The 18161-nt window shown below is 42.9% G+C and overlaps 1 protein-coding gene across 3 annotated transcripts in view; it reads left to right on the top strand.

The window, feature by feature from the left end:
* The window catches only part of Zfyve9 (zinc finger FYVE-type containing 9), a 119170-nt gene that overhangs the window by 1224 nt on the left and 99785 nt on the right, over positions 1 to 18161 (top strand). The gene's annotated exons all lie outside the window — the stretch shown is intronic.

Below are 18161 nucleotides of genomic sequence, written 5' to 3'. Positions count from 1 at the left end.
ATGGTGAATTTTTAAATTATTATTATTTTTGGTGTTAGGTTAAGAATGCCTGACTGGTCCACTTTACAGCCAGGCGTTCGTTTAAAATGTATAAAATATGTTGCTAATTACTGGAGTTAAAGCCATCAGTTAATATGCGTCACCTGGTGTCACCTTCCTGTACCTCATGGGAATCTTCTTCGGTCTAAGGGGGTCAGCGAGGTGAGGGGTTCGGAAGATCCAGTGTGCCAGGCATTGTAGCCTTGCCTTTGTCAGCTCTTGTAGAAGCATTTCTAACTGTACAAAATTGGCTTGGTTCGATGTTTTGGTTAGTTTAGGTTTTAAAAGTCTTAATTCTTTTCTCAGTGTATCTTTAAAGACCAATATTGGAATCAGTTGGGAGTGCTGACTAAAAAATGCGATTCCTGGTCCGCTAAATCAGAATCATGAGGATAACCATAACTCGAAGATCTTGATGTTTATCAGCTTTCCTAATTCATTCTCTCTCTTTGTCTCTCTTTCTCTTTCTCTCTCTTTCCTTCTTTCTTTCTTTTTCTTTTTGTAGTTCTTCCAGACAGGGTTTCTCTATGTAGCCCTGGCTGCCCTGGACTCACTCTGTAGGACAGGCTGGCCTTGAACTCACAGAGATCCTCCTGCCTCTGCTTCCTGAGTGTTGGGATTACAGGCATGTGCCACCACTGCTGGCAACTTTCATTATTCTACTAAATTTGAACATCACTGACAAAAGTTAAAACAGATTTGCTTAGGGGAACAAAAATGTCAGCTCCCTAGCAAAACTATCACTCTTAAGTGGCTTACATACGGTTTTCATAGCAGCAGATAATGGTTTTGTAATGCAGATAGAAAAACTGTGTTTAGAGGGACAGCTGTGTCCGTCAATCGTGGAGAGCCTGTTGTGGTAATATTAAGGAAGTCCACCTGGGCATTCATCTCGGCAATTAATAAACCTCATTATTGTCAGTAAAATGCAGTCAGGTGTTATACTTAATTTGGAAGACTTTTAGAAGACAGCAGCCAAAGAAAGTATTGTAATGTATAAAATTTTTGTATACAATTTTAGCCGTTAATAATATCAGGTTCTGTCTTAGGTGTTCCGGGAAATACAAAAATGACCAAGGCTTTTGCTAGCAATTAGCTAATTGTGGAAGCAGGACAAGTTTAATTAACTGTCACAAGGCAAGGTCAGAAAAGTGTTGTAATTGAATAAAATAAAATAAGCTAGGTCTCTGCTTAGGGCTCTCTGTCTAGTGTCTTGTCCTTCAAGAGTGTGGGTAAGGGATGGGAGGTCACTCTGGAAGAGGACTTGCTTAGAATGTATAAGCCCCTCAGTTTAATTCCCAGAATTGAGGGGGGAAAAAAAATCACATGTAGTATTTCTTTCTTTTCCAATTCCTGATTCAGTGTTTTCTTTAAAGAAATAATGGCATATGTTGCCTGGAAAGTACTAGTTTTATATTAATTCCTTAGTGAAGAAAGAACAAATGAATGAGTAGGGATGGTCCCATTCCTTCCTCTGTTGCTAAGCTACCACTTTTATTCCATTCACTAAAGTTTATTTGGCTCCTATTATGTGCTGGCCACAGACTGGCTGGTTGCAAGGTACCAAGCTTGATTAAAGATAATTGCCCGGATTTTACTTTAGGTTCTTTTGTTTCTAGGCGGTGGTTCGGATGTGTGTTGATGATTATTGGTTGCATTGCATGCTGTGGTGAGGAGTCGGATGTGAGCAGGAGGCTTCTTATACCTCCTAGAGCAATGTAACTCTTAGGCCCTGAGCTGTTTATACTCTCTGGGAGTAATAGTGCCCCTCCCAGGGAAGTCCAGAGTTTCTGGGATGTGCGAGTGATCCTAGACAGTAAAGAGAAATGTTCGTTTCCATTCTTCCTTGGGAAAATAAAAATAAGAACCAGTTTGCGTATATTCTGTGTGACCTTAAACTTGGTAGCCTCCCCCCCACACCCTTTTTCTTTCTTGAGATAATTCTACTTTTGGATTTCTTTCTTTCTTTCTTTCTTTTTTTTTGAAAAATTTGATGGAGCTGGGTATGGTGGTGCACCGCACATCTGTGATCCTGGCACTCAGGGAGGCAGAGACAGGCAGATCTCTGTGAGTTTGAGGCCAGCCTGGTGGAGTCCAGGGCAGCCAGGGCTACACAGAGAAACCCTGCCTGGAAAAACAAAACAGAACAAAACAAAACCAAAAAAAAAATAATAATAAAAAAATAAAAATTTTATGTAAAGACTTTTGATTTTAACAGTGCATGTATTTTTTTATTCTCTAGTTAGTAAACTCATATTCTATATGCCTAGGATATACTTGTTAATTCACTTTTAGCTTTATGTTGGTCCTTACTTTTACTTCACTATTATGTAGTTGGCCTGCAGGGTGTGAATTAGTGTATAGAGTGTCATTCCTGGTATAGTTTGTATTTATACCTTTTCAGAATGTTTTGGAAAATAAGATAAAGATAAAATCTTCCAAGCGTATCCATTAAAGTCGAGAAGCAGTTTTTTGAGTTTTTGTTACACAAGGGAAAAAATTAAATGCACACTGATAGAACTCTTGAAGCAATGAAGAGTGCTCCTACAACATAAGCTGTAGAAACTTTAAAATAGAAAATGAAGAGTACATATATTTCAGCCAAATTTAGACTATCAGGGACGGGTCTATTTTTTATGGTTTATGTCTTGAGATACAATTATCCATATAAATTATAAAATTTAATGGCTTTTACTATATTTATGGAGTTGTGTACATGCTACTATTATCTAATTTTGGAATATTTCATCAGTCCAAACTGGTATCCATTAGCAATCAGTCCCATATCTTCCTAATCCCCTAGCCCTGGGCAAACACTAATGTGTTTCTGTTCTAGAGGTTTTTCTGTCAGTTCTGAACCCATCACGGGATGGGTTCACATGATGTGATTGGTTTATTTCTGACAGTATAATTATGTTTTCAGGGTTTAGTAATAAGGAATGTATAGCTTATTCATTACTGTTGCTCAGCAATATTCTGTTGTATAGATGTATACCACATTTGTTCATTCAGAAATTTGGGTACAGTTTTGGTTTTGGCTGTTAGGAATAACGTTAGGGAATTTTTGTGCCAATTGTTTCGAGCATGCATACTTTCCTTGCCTTCAGGATGTGTATGGGAGTGGAGCTGCTAGGTCAAGAAGGAACCGTTTAACCTTTCGAGGACCAGCTTGGCTCCAGTCGGACCAAGTGGCTGCCACATCTCATGTTCTCACAGCAGGGGTGTGAAGGTTTGGTTTCTTCACGTCCTCACTAACTCTTGTTTGCTATCTGCCTTTCCATTATAACCACCTGGGTAAGTGTAAGGGGGTGGGGCTTTTGCTGAGACTCATACCTTGTTCACAGTCGTTGGGTAAATTGTTGAAGCTTTTACTTGGAGACGGATTTGCCGATTTTTTAATGATGAGAAATGTTTTTGGCTTGAGGATAAAAGCTATGCCCTTTTAGTGAGCTCGCTAAGTGGAGCTGGTTAGCCATATTGGGTGGTGATGGGAATGGAGTAGAGACAGCAGATTTATTTATTTTTTTTTTTAAATCTTTTGTCTGTTTGAGAAAGAATGTTACAGTGTAGTCCATGCTGGCTGGACCTCACTATGTAGCTCAGGCAAGCCTCAAACCTTAGGGATTCACTGTTTCAGCCTTCAAAGTGCTTGGGTTACACCTACGCACCACCATAAGAACATTTATTAACAAAAGGCAGGTGTAAGCCCTAGGTTTGATTTTCCTTTAACTCTGCTAAGACGTATATTAACATTTCTAAGCACCCAGCTCTGATAGATTTTTAGTGCTTGCCATTACCTATCTCTGCTACATACTTTATATAAATGTAAATTAATTGCTGGAGATGGTGTGAACACCCGTAATCCCAGCATTGGAGAGGCTGAGGCGGGAACGTTGTGAATTGAAGGCCGGCCTGGGATGTGCAGTGAGACACTGCCTCAGACAAAAGCAGACCTATTGCTCATTGTTCTTTATTCTTTTGTTTAGAATATTGCTCTGTATTTTATTCTGCATTCTGTTAAGTTTTGGGTGACATAGTTTAACAACAGTAATTTGGCTACTATTTTAAAGTTTTGTTTTTTCAAACAAGTTAGGAAATACTGCAGGGCACCATTGTCTTAGTGTGAAAGTACAAGTTTGGAATCTTAATTACACACCGTACATGCCATTTTCCCACGTTAAGATCACCTTTGGAGACCTTGGTAAGATGACGCACTGTAAACCCAGCCTGATGCAAGAGGACCATGAGTTTGATAACACCTGGTCTATGTGGTAAGACCCTATTTCTAGAAACTAAGGGCTGGAGAGGTAGCTCAGTGGTAGGTGCTTTTCCAGTATGTGAAGGCCCTGGGTGGTTCCTAGCACTGGAAGGGCCTCACTGCAGGGCCTCCTGCTGCTGCCTCTGTACTGAGCAAAAGACTAGCCCCGCTCTTCCGTTGCCTGGAGTGCCAGAGTTTCTGTATAAAGTTATAAAAAGAGCCTTTTTGGTGGGACACATGAAAAGCGTTTAAAAAAGTTTTGGGAGGGGGGACAGGGCCTCACATTGTAGTTACACTGGAATTACAGGCGTGAGCCACCACCCCGGCACAGGTGTGTATTTTTGTGTGTAATATTGTCTGGTTCTCATCTAACTTCTCATGGTTAAATGGTATTTTCTCTGCTAATATTTCTTTTATTTAAATCAGAGTAAAAAAGTCTATGGTTTCTAATTATTTTATATCTATTATTTAGTCTGGTTTTGTTTGTTTGTTTGTTTGGTTTGGTTTTTTTTCTCCCGAGACAGGGTTTCTCTGTGTAGTCCTGTTCTGGACTCTTCGTAGACCAGGCTCAAGAGGTCTGCCTGCCTCTGCCTCCTGAGCGCTGGGATTACAGGTGGGTGCCACCATGCCGAGCTTTTCTATCATGTGATTAGTATTTCTAAAGGTGACTTGAGTGAAAGATAGATGGCATTTATTGACTCCAGGCTATGAGGTAAACTGAGTGTGTGGAGGTGAAAAATTGGGAGTGGTAGGCAGCTGGGGGTGACTGATTAATATGCAAGTCCAAAACAAAGAAATTGTGTTTTGTAGTATATTTCATTTTACATTGTTTTTTTAAATTGTTGATGTTTTGTTTTGTTTTTGGTTTTTGATTTTGGGTTAGTTTTTCAAGACAGGGTTTCTCTGTGTAGCCTTGGCTATCATTGAACTTATTCTGTAGACCAGGCTGGCCTCGAACCCAGAGATCCACTTGCCTCTGCCTCCAGAGTGCCACCACCACTGGCTATACTGTATTTTAAATTTTTATTTATTTTTATTTTATGTGCATTGGTGTTTTGCTTGCATGTATGTCAGATGAGGGTGTCAGATCTTGGAGTTACAGACAGGTGTGAGCTGCCATGTGGGTGCTGGGAATTGAACCCCGGTCTTTGGAAGAGCAGATCTTAACTGCTGAGCCATCTCTCCATCCCCCATATATTGTATTTTTTAAACAAGTTTTTCTTGTAATTGATTAAGATAGTATGTGTCTGAATAAAAAAACTTGAAATTCTGAACATTCATTTGTGGCTGAGGTCTCTTCTGTCTCTAGCTCATATCTTCTTTCTTTTACTTTTGCTTATGAGAATGTGTATCTAGTTGAGAAAAATGCATGTAGAGCTATGTTGTGTGAAAATAGATCATCAATAGCATGCTTGAAATAATGAAAGTTTTCATATTGCTTTTAATATGAGAATTAGTAATTGAAACATGTCCCAAGCAGGTCTGTGAAGTTTGTTTGTGGAAAGGGGGAATGTACTACTACCTTCAAAAATGATTAATGTATTTTTACGTCAGGATTTCTATACCTTCACACTGTTAAGGTATTAGACTCATGTTGACAGAAGTAGAAAGGTGTTGCTTTGGCTAACTGGAAAGCTAACTTTCTTTTCCTTGTTAGCTTATTTTAGATGCCTTGGTTAATTGAATATTGACTTTGGAAAGAAATTATTTCAGGCCAGGAATGCGCGAGTGTATTCCCTGGGAACAAGGGAATGTTCTCTAATCATGTAAATTTGGGTTTTCAGCATTCTGTATTGACTAGGTACCGATTTGTAAAACGCATTAGTATTTCAGAGACTGAGGAGTAGAAATGAACTAGCTGAAATTTGTTCAGCCATATATTATTAAAGCTGGGCTATTCCTCAAAAGGTTAAACAGTGTTACTATTTGGCACAGCGATTCTATTCCTATATGTATCCCAAAGGAAATGAGCTTATGTGTGTATGTAACAGTCTGTACACAAACATTCCTAACATTATTCATAACAGCCCCAAAGTGAAAGAGGTGTTAATATGCCTTCCACTGACCCAGCTCAACTTTTACCTGTTTCTATAAAGCCTCATTGTCACAATATTCATGAATATTTGAACTCTCAGTTGAAAAGCTCTCATTACTTCTTTAGCAAATTCATTTTGTTGTTTACTGCTCCTATTAGGAAGTTTTCTTTTATGTTTTGCAAAACATCTGCTTTTCTCTAGTGTGCATCCTTTTGTTTTGCTCTCTGAAACTCTGCAGAATAAATCATTACTCTCTTAACTTCTAAAGATGTCAAAATAATATCAAAATAATGCCTCCTAGTGTAGTAATTCAAAACACAGGCTCTAGCGTTGGATTCAGTTACTAGTTTTATGGTATGTTGTTAGGCAAGTTAATGAAGTTTTCTGTGCCAGACCTTTCCCCCTGTCAGATAGGAGCAGCAGTAATTCTTCCGTGAGTTATGAGATGATCCAGCCTATGTAGAGACAGGTTCCTTAAAAGGTAGGCTCTGGAATGGATTTAATAGGATAAAAAGAAATTGGGGCGGGGAGAGGGGAATGGGAAAGAAAGGGAAAGGACCCGCTTTTACACAGATCTGAAAAACCTTAGCCAGCTCTGGAACACAGCTGGCAGCAAGAGTATAGAGTACTATGCTGTGCAGAGGTGCACAGACTCTGCTGCCCCTGTCGCGCGGAGGCACTGTTCGCCCTTGACAAGCATGGCCTTGGTTGGGCAGCTGAGTGCCAAGTAAATGCCACTGCCATTTCCTGTGCTAAACTGACTCTGATATTCAAACACTTTCCAGAGCAGCGGCTCCAGCATCCCTGGACTCTTCCCAGTGGGAAAGGTACAAGGAGGTTGTTGAGATAGGTTTCAGCCCCCACGGCTGTAACTGATCTTAGGCTACAGTAGTTTTCACCGCCTCCTCTGCTGTTCAGTCTGAATAAGTAGTCCTTGCTCTCAGCTGTCATTTCTCCCAGTCCTGGCTGCTCATTAGTAGTACGGCCTAAACTTTGATTTCTGAGTGGTCAGAGAGCCATGCTTTCTCAGGAAGGAGTTTCTGCTTTTGTGAATTCATAAAGTTAGTCAGGAGATTATTCAGTTGTCACTATACTGAACATCTACATTCCGTGACGACCTTTTCTTGTTTCTGTTTTGTAAGTAGCTATGCTTCCTGCTGAAGATGAGGGTTAACTAAGGCTATGCAGGTTGTTACTCCTCTGCTGCCTCCTGGACGCAGGGAGTCCCAGTTGTAAGTTGTCGTTCAGTGTAGTCTTAGCGTCTCTTAATTTCTATTGCTGTGATAAAACACTATCAAAACTAACGGGGAATGGAGTCATTTGACTTGCACTAATAGTCCATTTTTGAGGGAAGCCAAGGCAAGAGCTAGGGCAGGGAGCAGAGAGTGAAGCAGAGACCATGGAGGAATAGCGTTTACTGCCTTGCTGCCCCTGGCCTGCGCAGTTTGCGTTCTCACCCACTCCGGGACCTCCTGCCCGAGATAACACTGCCCTCAGCAGACTGGACCTTTGCACAGGCCTGCCTACAGGCCAGGCTGATGGGGACGTGTTTTAAAGGAGGTTCCTTCTTGGATGACGCTAGCTCGTGTCAAGCTGACTGAAGACTAACCAGCATGGTCTAGCGGGGAAGCGTGCCACTTGTGGTGGGAGAGCCGGCACTAAAAGCACAGTCTTCCAGTGGGTGACTGGAAGTTATGATGGTTTATTTTTTCTTCCACCTGTTTCTAAGACTGTGTGATCCTACTGATGGGAGTTCAGCTCTGAATTAGTTTACATGCCACACGCTAGGGCAGAGGCTCCCAACCCCTGGGTCGTGACCCCTTCACAGAGGTCACATGTTAGATATTTACCAGCCATACAGTTGCAAGACTGTAGTTATAAAGTAGCACCGAAATATGTTTGTGTTTGGGAGGCACCACAGCATGAGGACCTGTGCTGCTGCGCTGGAGAATCTAACATGTTCCTTCCCTGAGCTGGTGTGTCAGCTGGGCTTCCAGGAGGCCGTCCGTGCTCAGCTGGAATGGGTAATGTTGGTTGTTTATTTTGTGTTGTGTTGAGATAGGGCCTCACTGTGCAGCCCTACTAGCCTAGAACTCTCATGTACACCAAGCTGTCCTTAAACTTACAGGGATCTCTCTGATTCTTGGTTTTTGCTCCCCAGTTTCTTTTTTGGGGATTAAATGTCAATACATGGAACCTTGGGGAGCATACTGAGGTCACACCCAAACCAGAGTAGGTGCTGTGTAAGCCCTATGCAGTGGTGCTAGTTTGGGCTCTTACTGCTGGAAATGCAAACCTGTACATGTAATAATTGTCTGTTCCTGTGAGACTGTCACTGGTTGTCATGGTTAGGCTGCTTTTGTCATCTAGACACACACGAGGGTCATCTAGGAAGAGAGAACCTCAGTGAAGAGAATGTGTCTCTCAGACTAGCCTCTAGGCAGGTGTGAGGGCATTTTATTGATTAACAATTGATGTGGAAGGGCCCAGTTCACCTTAGGTGGTGCATCCCTGGGCAGGTGGTCTTGGATTGTATAAGAAAGTAGGCTGAGAGCAAGCCAGAAGGCGTTCCTCCATGGTCTGTGCTTTCGTTCCTGCGTCCAGGTTCCTGCCCTGACTTCCTTCATGGTGGAGCTGTAAGCTGTAAGCTAAAATAAACTGCACGTTGCTTTTGTCATGGTCTTTCTCATAGCAGTAGAAACCACACTAAGACACTAGCCCTTCTGAGGTAGAAAGGAGCAGGGCAGTCAACTTTCCACTAGCTCATTGATTGAAATTTAGTGCTATATTGGGAGCTTGGCATATTTAGAATTGGGTGTAGTAAATGACACCCTTTTTTTTTTCTTTCTTCCTTCTCCATTTTACCTGTTCATTCATGTCTTCATCTCATGCCAGTTCCGAGGTGGCATGTGTCAGTTGAGTCATTTTGTACATTTGGTGGTTTAGTGGCCCGTCTGCAGCAGAAATTAGATGCTTTCTGGTAAGCATAACACAGGAAACAGATTTTCATGCTTTGTGCTCAGTTCTCTGTGATCATTCAGTTGTTCTTTTCCATCCAGTGTTTCTCTGTAAACGCCTCAGGCCAGTTGGCCACTCTACTTGCTGTTGTCTATACGTGTGTGTATTTTCAACCCACTTTTCTTTCTACAGAATTTCATCACCACATGCATCATGAAACTCCTTTAGGGAGTTAGGGAGGTTTTCTTTCCCGGTGTCAAGGTTGCCCTTAAGCTATAGTGAACCCACCTTTTGCTCTCAGCTTGCATTCATATTCTGAGCTTTAGTTTTTTCCCCCTATCCTTTGTGTTGATCTGTAGGATCCCTAAATAACTGTAGGTGCGAGCTGACGCAGTGCCCGGATGATGGTGGTGTGTGTCAGGGAAGTCCTGGCTGCCTGCTTGTGTGGCTGTGTCCGTTAGTTTTTTTTTCATTCCTGTCTTCATATACTGTTTCCATCTTAGAGTGGGTCCCTGCTGAGCGCAAATGCTGGAGGAGCCTGGTAAACAGCTTATTCTGAAAGGTTATGAATGCTTGGCCAATGAGCAAGCATTCTGTGTTGTACCAGGATACTGGGAGCTGTTGTTCCAATAGCAAGGAATTTTATAGAACTTCATCACCTGCATTGTGGTTCCAATTCGTTTCCCCATATGTACTTGATAGCTTAGCAGTGGTTCTTAACCTGTAGGTCATAACACTTGGGGGGAGTCAAACAACTCTTTCACAGGGGTCACCTAAGACCGTTGGAAAACAGGGATGTTTACAGTACAGTTCATAACAGTAGCAAAATTATAGTTATAAAGTAGCAGTGAAAATAATTTTATAGTTGGGGGTCACCGCAACACCAAGAACTGTATTAAAGGGTCTCAGCGGATGGGATACGACTTTGTGTGCCAAGGTGGGTTGGTAAGGGTGCTCCCCTTTTCTGAGAGGGGAAGGGGCAGAGGGGAAAAGGATGGGCAGACAGGGAGGAAAAGAGGGAGGGGCTGTAATTGGGATATAAAATGAGTAAATGAGTAAATTTAGTAATTTTTTAAAAAAGGGTCTCAGCATTAGGAAGGCTGGGAACCACTGGCTTAGGGACTGCTTGCAGTAAAGCCTGGAATTCTGCGGGGCTGGTTTCCCCTCAGAGCTGGTAACCTGTCGTGCGCTATCCTCTCTGAAGTGTGTTGCCTTTGGAATCTAGTCCACCGGTCACTGGGGGGACGTGCAAGCAGCAGCAGCTTGACGTGGAGCACTGGCAGGGTCCTGACGCTGGACTCCTGCAGCTTCCCTGAGATGACAGACCCTGAATACGGTCACGAGATGTAGCTGTGAACCCCTCGTGCATAAACTCAGCTGACTGTGCATCAGAAATATACAGAAAAAAATGTGCCTGCACTGAACACATTTTTCTTTCCTTGCCATTATGCTCTGTGACAGCACAGCTATTTCCATATCATTTATATTGTGCTAGGTGCTATGAATAACCTAAAGATGACTTAACAGGTAACAAGATATATGTAAACTATGTGTAAATACTCTACACCATTTTATAGAAGAGATTTGAGTAGCAAGAATTGGGCATCCATAGAGTTTGCAAAGAGACTAGAACCAACCCCCCATCATATGAAGAGAAAAGTGTTTTTTCCTATCCCTTGGAATGTATTTATCTTTCAGGTCATTCTGCATGTTGGCCATTTCATTGGCACGCCATTGCTGTTATGGACAAATTTATTCTCTCTCAGTGTTTATTTCTTCAGATGGTAAGGATGTATGTGAATCAGTGGGTCTGATCTGACAGCTGGCTCAGGTTCAGGACTTGGCTAGGGGCTACTGGATCTTTCCTCTAATGTGTTTTGCGTGGGTATGTATACTTAGCAGCACTGTGACTGACTCTTCTCCTAGTGATACTATCCTATTAACTATCTGCACAGGTCTCCGAGGACGTAGCGTCAGCTATCACCCGCCTGTCGGCCAGGGTTCTAGAGTCTCGACTAGTGTTGCCGCCTGTGTGCTGTTGCATCAGTTTCCTCGTTCCTATTCTTGTCAGTGAGCCAGACCCTGACGTCATGTTTTAGATGAGAACCACTGTCTGACTTGTTAGTGATGTCATTGCCTCTCTAACTGTGCTCTGGATGGCCTTGGTGAATGGTCTGACCTTCCATAATATACTGACTCTCTTTTCTTGTCCTGTCCTCCACTCTACCCTGTCAGTTCAGCCATTTCACTTTTTTCCAGGCTTCTAAGAGCCATGCTAGCCACAAGGTTAGACCATCACTTAAGTCTGTGTCACAGATAGCACCTGAATCTTGAGCCAGTGTCTTCCTTGTCCTCCACTCCTCTCGCCCACTTTCTCCCTCATAAACTTTACCTCAGCCTTTTGTTTCGGCTTCTTTGATAATTGGCATTAAAAATATAACCTGTGAACGTCCTGCATCCTGCTGGTTTATGTTGGCTAGTTCTTGCAGTTCCTTTGGAATAGATATTCTTTGTTCTTCCTTTTTCAGGCTCAACATATTCTTCTCAGAGGTAGCATTAGCACTATCACGGCTGCCAGAAATGAAAACGAGAGCAGATCTAGGGAGAAAAACATGTTCCTTGGAGGAGGAGGACGGTTGTGAACGCCTTCTCTGGGGAGATATAAACACATGATGCAAACAAGTGTCTACTTCCTTAGGAAGTCCCAGGAACAGACCAAAGTCTTACTTGCTGAGCCAGTGAGTTTCCTGGGCTTACTTCCAGAGCATGGGTGACCCCCAAGGCCGCCTGAAAGGTTTGCCCCAGCATGAATGATGACTTCCTTCAGGGACAGAGTTCTGCTTTCATACTCTGGGACCTCTTGAGCCCATGGGGCAACATACATTTACTTGAGAGTTCCATGTGTGTGGTTGGGAGGTACAGTAGAGAGTGAATGGACCCCCAGGTGAGGCTCACTGACTCCAGAATGCTGGAGAGTGTCCGTAAGTAGTTACAGCTGCTCTGATGAAGATGGCAGCTGTTGTGATAGGAGGCTAGCGTTCTGCAGCTAGGACAAAGGCCTCAGAAATGGAGTCACACAGCGCAGGAGTGCTAGCTCATTCCTGTAGAGTTGGAGGATTCAGAGAAGAATGCCTGTCCCTGAGGGTCACCGACTTAGGTACACCTGCCCCATCCTCAGGCTTCTGGTTTTCTAAAGTCTTGAGTTTGCATAACATATTTGCTCATGGTGAACATTTTCTTCTCTTTTAAACAGTGGTCTGAAATGCCTGGCTTTACTCTGTGTTTTGCTGCTTCCCCACTGTAGTGATAAGGATCTTTTGTGTGCTACTGAACAGGCCTTAGTTTTCGGTCATTTTGTTAGTGGCTCTCCCTGGGGAGTCAGTGCAGCAGAATAGCAAAGCTCGTTTCATTGTCCTTGTAACTCACACTTTTCCGTCTAAACACCAGAGAATGCCTTTCTGGGAACATTGTCTGAAGTCACACCTGTGAAAGTGTTGTTGCTAGGACCACCAGCTTGTGCCAAGGACTGTCCATGCATGCCTCATGTCCCAGCTGGCATGAGGTTCCCATTGCTAGTAGGATGGTAAGTGATCTGGTTTCCAGGCCTCATTTTACCTCCTGCCTTCTCAGCCCTTGTTTGTTGTCAGCTGTGTCCACTCCAGCTTTTAGTAAGTAGCTGCTGAGACAGAATCAGAAATATGAGACGTTTATGCAGGCGGGGAAGCCTCCTGAACAACGGATGGGAGAGGTGGTGGACGTGTGAGAAAGAGACAGAGTGCCGTGTAGATCTAAGTTTCCACGACCAAGCAAAGCCATGGGATCAAAAACTGAGAGGAATTTTGTGTCATGAGAAATGGCCAGTTCTTGGTGCCCATTACTGTTGACCGTCATTGGCTGGGGCTGCGCTGGAAAGCTTGAAAGCAGCGATCGGATCCTAAAGGGTCCGGTGAATCCTGGAGCGGGTGGCTGCCCAGTACTTACTGGCACGATTTCCCATGCAGGTTAGAGCAGGTGACGCGCTTCCATCCGTAAGTGCCAAGCAGCTGGTAGGTACTGGTGTTGTAACGATTGCCTGGTCATGTTTTCCTGAGCTGCTTTCGTATTTGATGAGTAAAACCTTTTCTAGATACTATCATTTTGTCACTGTTTTCTCTTTAATATGCTTATCAATGTGTGACATGCGTGTTCTACTTGGAGCTGGAAAGGCGTTTCAGTTGTGGCTGCCACATAGTAGGTACTTAGTGAATGTTGATTGCAATGTACTGTTCCATTGATCAGTGTGCACACATGCGCGCGCACACACTCTTCCAGTGTTCAAGATTGAACTTAGGACCTGTCAAGTGCTCGGCAAGCACTTTACCACTGAGCTTTATTACAGCTCTCTTTTTAAACATTCATTCTGAGATCAGAGTTCACAAAGTTGCTAGGGCTGGTTTTGAACTCATTCTGGACAGGCAGGCTTTTAATTTGGCCTTCTGAAAAGCTGGGATTACAGCTAGTAGGCTCTACTTGTCCACAGAGAATATGAAAGAATTAAAATGCAATAGACTTAACAATTACATTGCTTCATCAAATCAAGGGAAATGGACTCCCTTGTCTCTCTCCTGAGCTGAGCATTCTGGAGAGACAGTGAAGGGTATGGCTGCTAGAATGCTGTGGCATTGCCTGCCTCCTTTGTACTTATGTACAAGCAAGTTGTCCCAGCTCTTCATTTTGCACCTGTGTGTGCCCTAAGATGAACATAGCAAGACACTGTGTTGTAGTGTTCTTAGCAGACATGGTGTTAGCAGAAGTAGTTGAGGACTCGTGGGCTGCGCTTTAGATGTAATCTAAACTCATCACACTGTTTGATACTTCTAGTCAACTGAAGAGTGTTCTATCTTATGAGATTGCCTAACCTGTTTGCACACTTCTGTAAAGTCAACAGCCGTAGGTTAACCTCTGTTGAATGGTTGATTCATTTAACATTTCAGTATAGCTGCACATATGGGTGCTCTGTGTACATGAACGTATGTCCACCACGTGTGGCCGGGGCTCTAGAGACCAGAAGGCCTCAGAGTTCCTGGAACTAGAGTTACAGATTGTTCTGAGCTGTCCTGTGGGTGCTGGGAACTGAATCCTGGTCTTCTGGAAAAGCAGCCAGTGCTCTTAACCACTGAGCCATCTCTTCAGACAAGTTGGAAAAGTTTTTTAAAATTTTATTTTATGTGTATGGGTGTTTTTCCTGGATCTATGTCTGTGTCTCACTTCTGTGTCTGGTACCCACAGGAGCTAGAATAGGGTGTCAGATCCCTTGGAATCTGAGTTTCAGACAGCTGTGAACCATCATTTATGTGCTGGGAATCAAGCCCAGTGCTCTTCACCGCTGAGGCACTTCCTTTGCCCCCGAAAAGTTTGAATGATACCATTTCTTTTGGGGTGCACCGCAGTGTGTGGGTGTTGGTGCCTGCGGAAGACAGTTGGTTGGATTTGGAACTTACTGATTGGTTAGGCTGGCTGGCCAATGAGCCCCAAGTATTCTGTCCTCTGCTTCTCAGCGCTGCAGTTACAGAAGCTGCACAGCTTCGTATGCTGGGGATTCAGATGCATGCGACACAGTAGGTGTGTTACCCACAGAGCCTAATAAGGTAATTCTTAATCTAGTAATACACTTCCTAAACTATACCTTTATTGATTTTGGTCTGTATAGTTCACTACTTGCTCATATATATTAACTCTATGCTAATAAGTTTAAAAAATACAGCATTTGAGATGGGGATAGGGACTGAACTCATGCCTAATATGTGCTGTGCTGCTGAACTGTGACCCTTGTCTGCCAAATGTAGTTTTTTTTCCTTAAAGATTTATTTATTATTTATATAGTATTCTGCCTGTACACCAGGCATCATATCTCATTACAGATGGTTGTGAGCCACCATGTGGTTGCTGGGAATTGAACTCAGACCCTTTGGAAGAACAGTCTGTGCTCCTTAACCTCTGAGCCATCTCTCCAGCCCCCATAGTTTTAAGGCTTACATTCAGTACTTTTTTACTCAGAACAAATCTCTAAGAAATATGTATCAGCTGATCTTTTTGACATTAGAATTCTGTTGCTTTTTTGTTTGTTTTGTTTTTCAAGACTGGGTTTGTTTGTATAGCTTTGGCTGTCCTGGAACTAGCTTTATAGGCCAGGCTGGCCTCAAACTTACAGAGATCTGCCTGTCTCTCCCTCCTTAAACATTGGGTGTATGACACCTCCAACTGGATCCTGTGACATTCTGGGGTTGGGTTTAGTTTTTGTTTTTTTTTTTAATTTTTGTTCTCCCCCCTTTCCCCCCATCCACACACATGATTTCTCTATGTAGCTTTGGCTGCCCTTGACTCTCTTTGTAGACAGGCTGGCCTTGAAACACAGAGATCTGCCTGTCTCTGTCTCTTGAGTGCTGGGATTAAAGGCGTGTGCCACATCTCCCAGATAGGGGTGGGTTTTTTTTAATAGTTGTTTTTGAAACAGGCTCTTATGTAACTCTGGCTGATCTTGAACTTGCTGAGATTGTCCTTGAACACTGGATCCATCTGATCCATCTGCCTCTGTCTCTCAGTGTTAGGATTATATGCATGTGCCACAATTCCCAACTCTTAAAAAATTGTTTTTAGAGCTCCTCTTAGAAAAAGGCAAATGAGGGGCTGGAGATACGGCTGCTCTTTCAGAGGACCTGGGTTCAATTCCCAGCACCCACATGGCAGCTCACACGTGTCTGTGACTCTAGTTCCAGAGCTTCTGACACCTTCACATAGACATACATGAAGGCAAAACAGCAATGCACGTAAAATATTAAAAAGGAGGGGGATGCCAAATGAATTTAGGATTGGTGGAACATTTTCCTCAGGCCCTTGAAAGTAGTTAGAAGTTACTATTTGTATTGGCCCAGTGCATTTTGTCATTTCTTATTGCATAGAGTGTTTTCTGTGTGGAATTTGGGAATAGTTCATCAGCGAAAGTGAGAATGGATCATTTTAATTTAGTGTAGACCTTATTTAAGGAAAATTTAAAATTCTGTCAAATCCAATGTGAAAAATAAAGACAAAATAAGTTTGTGTTGCAGATTAGAGTCTTTGTAGTTGCAAATACTGGGGTAAATGTCGATGTTCTTTTGTGTTGAAATCTTGTTGTGAGCGTTGCAGAACACAGTATGTAGTTGGCCCTTTTGACCCTCTGTAAAGTCCTCCCTCTCATCTGCCGCTCTTCCCTGCTGTTTCTTATCTTGCAGCTTCTTCTCTTTGGAGCACTCTTTCCCAGATAGTCACAGGCTTGTTTCCCAACATTCATGTCTTGAGATCTTGAGATAACTTATTCTCACCTGATTGATGACTGTCACCTGGCTGCCCATCTGAAATTGTAGCTCCCACCCCTTTCTTTCTTTGTCTCCTTAGAATAGCACGGGAAAGATTTCACATGCCGGTCTCTTATTTTCTGTTTCTTCCCATTACATGTCCCTCATAAGGGGTCATATTCTGGCTGTTTACTTGACATCTCATTTCTAGTACTTAGATTTATGCTTATAATGCATAGATGCCCAACTATTCATTGAGTCCATGAATAGTTCTATAAATCTGGATTATATGGAGGGTTTTACCATAATTATTTGTAGTGAGATTCAATTGAAAAGCTTGTTATTCTGAAATATTTGTACCGTGGCACCCATGGGAAACCCTTATTCTGTTGTTGAATGGATTTGCCATCCATGAAAGCCTATTTTTGTTAATGGTAGAAGAATTCTGGTTTTCTTTTTCTTTCACTGAAGGTAATCCACCTCTACCTCTACCTCTCAGCTATATATACCCTTGGCTTTACAACAGAATAAGAGGTAAAGAAACAGACAAGACTTAGTGATGACTTTCTGTATACGTGCAGGCACATGTGCACACGTGTGTGGAAGACAGGATAATCTCAGGTGTTGTTCTTCAGTTGCTGCCTGAGTGTGTATGTGTGTGTGTTTGATGTCTAGGCCTAGATGATTTGGGCGTAGAGTGAAATGTTTAATTTGGAGAAGGATGTGGAGATAATGTGAGGTTTTAGGAGGACAGACTAAGCTGAGGGAAATAATTAAAGCTGGAATAGAGAGACCATCTCGAGAAGATAAAGAGCACAGAGATGCTATGGGGGAGAACACGGGACGGTAGAGAGTTACGGTTAAGAAATGGCACAGACCTGTAATCTCAGCTGCATGGGAGGATGAGGCAGAAGGATTGTGTCTTAGTCATTGTTCTACTGCTGTGAAGAGTCGTCATAACCAGAGCAGTTCATATAAAAGAAAGCATCTAGTTGCGGCTTGCTTAACAGTTTCAGAGGTTTAGTCCATTATCATCACGGCGGTGAGCATGCCGAACACTCGGTGTACATGGAGCAGTAGCCAGGAGCTGCTTTCTGATCCACTGTCGGATGTGGGGGTAAGTGACCCTGGAAACCTCATCCCCCACCCCAGTGACACATTTCCTCCAAGGCCACACCCACTCCAGCAAGGCCACACCTCCTAGTCCTTCTCAGATAGTGCCACTCCTCGGTGCCTAAGCATTAAAATATATGGACCTTTACGGCCCATTCTTATTTGGACCACCACAGAGTATAAGTTCAGGGTCTTCCTCAGGAGTCACATTGGGTCTGGGGATATAACTCAGTGGAGGAATCCTTGTTCTAGATTCAGTCTTCAGCAGAGAGGTAGGGAGGGGGCCAGACAAAGAATTTTAAAAAAGGAGTGGTCAGTTGTGTTGGTGTATAGTATGTAGATATGATATGTGAGATTTAAAGTGTCTGTTAAAGCTCAGAGTCCATGCCTGAGATCGTCTAAGTAGGGAGGCAGAAATAGCATTGCCATAATAAGTAAAGGCCA

This window comes from Meriones unguiculatus, chromosome 12 (assembly GCF_030254825.1).
Source record: "Meriones unguiculatus strain TT.TT164.6M chromosome 12, Bangor_MerUng_6.1, whole genome shotgun sequence".
In the NCBI taxonomy this organism is placed as follows: domain Eukaryota; kingdom Metazoa; phylum Chordata; class Mammalia; order Rodentia; family Muridae; genus Meriones; species Meriones unguiculatus.
Note: the sequence above shows the minus strand (reverse complement) of the source record. Positions and strands in the feature narration are given on the sequence as shown.